General features: G+C 56.9%; 1 protein-coding gene across 1 annotated transcript in view; it reads right to left on the reverse strand.

Annotated features, from left to right (window-relative positions):
* EPHB3 (EPH receptor B3) overlaps window positions 1–3,598 on the reverse strand; it is a 14,573-nt gene that overhangs the window by 8,726 nt on the left and 2,249 nt on the right. The gene's annotated exons all lie outside the window — the stretch shown is intronic.

Below are 3,598 nucleotides of genomic sequence, written 5' to 3' on the forward strand. Positions count from 1 at the left end.
CGCCCACCTCCAGGACCTGATCCTGCCTCACAGAGCTGCAGCACAGGGCTGGGGGAAGAGGAGGGCACTCTTCCCAAATACAATCCCCACCCCAGTGAATAAAGTCCAAGGGAGGGAGCCGAAAAAAACACCGAAATAAAACCCTCCTGGCAGCAGCAGAGAGCAGTGACTCATCCCGCAGGCAGCCTCCATTACTGCATGGGATGCGGGCAAGTAGCAACAAACCCCGCGTGCATCCCCAAAACTTCGGGGTCCCCTCCCTTGGGGGAGGGAGGGATAGCCCATGGCACATGGGGAAATACCAGCCCCAAACTATCCTGTTTCAGGTCTCGACTGCTTTCCCAGCCACATGACGCTGTTCCAGCCTGGGCAGCACCCGTCCAGCTATTTCTCTCCTGAAACAGGAGAGAATAGGACTGAAGCAGAACGCCTCACTTGAGCCTAGATAAATTAAACTGATCACATCCCTTTGTCCAGCAACCCTGTAATTTCTTTAAAGGCAGCAATCGAGTTTGCCTGGGACGATCTGTGCTTTATGAACCTGCACGGCTCGCTCCCTTCCCGCTTTCGTAAGCGGCTGCAGATGGATTAGAGCCATGGAAGCAACAGCCTGGCTACAGCCGAGGCGGTAACTCTCTTTTTAAGACTCTCTTAAAAGGCACTTGATTTTTTTTTAAAAAAAAAAAAAAAAAAGAAAAAAAATCACCCTTTGGGTGGAAATATTTCATGCTAGCGCAGTCCAAAAGTGAATGGAGTAAATTTGAAGGGGAGAGAAGAGAAAGAGCCCTTGGGGGTTTGAACAGTGGCATCCAAAGAACAGGCGGGAAACCAATTTTTTTTTTTTTAAAAAAAGGAAAAAAAAAATTTTTCAAAAAGCAAAGCTGCTTCTCGAGCCACAGCGGGTCACAGGCAGGACAGCAGGGGCAGATTTCCTCGACCATGTTACAAGTAACCCATTGTGGAGCTGCCTGGCTGTAAATCGGCAGCTCTCCCCTGCCTGCACTGCTGAGCTGCCTTTGATCTGGAAGCCCGGGCAATTAATAGCAGGCAGTTTCACTTCCTGGGTTTCATGCAGCAAGCCCGTGTTGCAATGCAAAGCTGCAAACAGTTGGCAAGTGCGATGCTTGCTTGGCATTTTTTTTTTTTTTTTTAATTTGGAGTGATGTTTCCATTAGTCACTGATTGCAAGGGAAATTTATTTTCGCAAAAATTCAGATTTTGGCCCCGGCCTGACCTGCTATCACCTACTGACTGTGCCCAAACATACATTCTGGTGCCATGAGAGAAGGGACATCAAAAAGGCTGAGGTCCGAGGAGAGCACGGCGCCATGCTAAACACTGTCTCCCCAGCTGCTTTTATGGTTTGTGTGTCCGTCGACTGCACCACACAGCCTCAGTCCCTGTCCCGAGTGGGGCGGAAGCTCTGGGGGCACCGTGGCCCCTCTCCAGGATCCCCCATGGGCATCGAGGGCCATGCGAGGAGGGACTTGCTGCTAGCCCTGGCATGGAGGCCAGCCAGACCCCAAACCTTTCTGTCTTTGGGTGACGCCAGCAACACAAGGGGTGCAAACCCCGGTGAATCCGGTGCGGGGAACACACACCCATCAGCATTTTCGGGGAGGTGCTGCACGTTGAGCTGCTCGAGCCCCATGCTGCTTGAAGGAAACTCCCACCACCTGCCTGCGCAATGCGGGGAGCGCCTTGACGCCAAATCCCCCGAAAGGTTTGGGTGCTTGCAAACCAAAAGGAGCAGGGACGGGGGCTGCAGGACTCGGAGTGCGAGGGGGCAAAGGCAGCGTACCCCTCCCTGCAGAGGCACGTGGGAGCCTTCGTCCCCCTCCCTGGCCAGCAGCTCCTCTTCCTCCAGGGAGAGCTGCCTCTGCAGCTCTGCATGGCGGGGAGCGTGTGGGAAGCGGCACAACCCCCAGAAGGGCCGTGTGCTAATTAAATAAAGATAATGAGGCTGAGAATGAGATGCCAAATCAATGCTGTGGCAACTCAGGACTAGAGCGCCAGATACCAGCCTGGTGTATCGCATTACAAAGCATGCCAAAGAAACTGCCTTCAGCCGGGCGGGATGAGCCCTCGGCTCCCAAGGGACCGGGATACAAGCTGCATTGTAACAGGTCTGAATGCGAGGTCTAATCCTGGCTCTGGATGGAGATAAAGAGGAGGAGGAGGAGGAGATCTTCAAAGGCCACTGAAAGTCTGGGGAAAGGGGGAGATTTACAACAGGGCTTATCCCATCTAAGCAGTAACTGGGTATTGTTATTTATTAAAATGCCATCTGGCACTCCGGAGCGCTCCTTGCCTGTGCGGTGAAGCCTTGGCGGCTCCCCGGGGTGGGAGTGCCGAAACCCCAGCTCCGTGGGGCCGCATCCGCACCTCTCCCCACACCGCAGGGGCAGAAAGCCTTCTCGGTGGTGTTGGGCTGCTGAAATGGGGTAAAGGAACATCCAGCCGAGAGCAGAAAAGGGAGCTGCGGCTGCAGCTTCTCCCAGCCCTTCTTCAGCTGTTTCCACTTAAAACACACGATCATATGGCGGAAAATCTGATCCTACAAGCGCAGCGCAACTTTCCCAGAGAAACGTGAGGACACCGCCGCTTCTGCCCAGCGAGAGGGCAGGCTGCCGGATGGAGACGTGCCCGCGGCTCTGTGTGGCTTCCCTGTGCGCTGGGGAAGAAGCCGGGGCTTGTTGGGGGGAAATTAAAGGCGCTGGGAGAGCTGCCGCGCGGGTGTCTGCCCGGCTGGGTGGATGCGGAGATGGGACTTCGTCCCAGGCTGCAGCGATGCCCTGAGGAGCCCTTGGTCCTGCCTCAGGATGCCCCAGCTTGGCACAGCCCGGACGCTGGCTGGAAACAGTGTCACCTTGTGCCCAAACCCTGCTGGGAAAGAGCAAACACCCTGTATGGTCTAAGATCTCCCAGCCCAAGCAAGAAGGAAACCAGCTCCCCAGGAGCGTGGAGCCCAGCGCACACTTTTAAGCGTGGGCTCCTTGCCCAGCGATGGATGCCTGGCACCGGTGTCCGTCTGCCCCAGGAGGAGCCAGATCGGCTGCTCACAAGACTAATGCAGGGGGCCGGGACCACAAGCAACCTGCCCCCGAAGTCAGGGCTGTGCTGGCACCAATGGTGCTGGAGGCTCCGGTGCCCCAGCAGAGCCGTGGCCCCACAGAGGCTGAGCTCTCCCCGCCCAGCCGCAGTGGCACGGCCGACAGCTACACTGCTCCCACAGCCAGCGGAGAGGCCGGCCTGGCCCGAGCCCCACGTCACAGGCCGTCCCAAATCGCATCGCCCCTGCCAAGAGCAAACGGCCGGCGCCAAGCATCCCGTCATCGGCGAGCGCAAGGCATCCAGCGCTGGAGGCCCAGCCGGCGTCCCGCTCCCTGCGCAACACCTCCAGCCAAGGGGAGCGGTGACCTTTCTGCCCTAAACCCCAGCCAACCCAGGGCAGGGTCCTGCATGCCACAGATGGCTCCCAAGGACAAAATCACCCCAAGGGAGAGCAACATCCATCTGGGCAGATTTTTCCTTATCAACACACCCAACCTCGGGTGAAACAGCAACACCAAAGCTGTCGTGGGAGAGCACGGCAGCT

This window comes from Fulmarus glacialis, unplaced genomic scaffold, assembly GCF_000690835.1.
Source record: "Fulmarus glacialis isolate BGI_N327 unplaced genomic scaffold, ASM69083v1 scaffold24026, whole genome shotgun sequence".
In the NCBI taxonomy this organism is placed as follows: Eukaryota; Metazoa; Chordata; class Aves; order Procellariiformes; family Procellariidae; genus Fulmarus; species Fulmarus glacialis.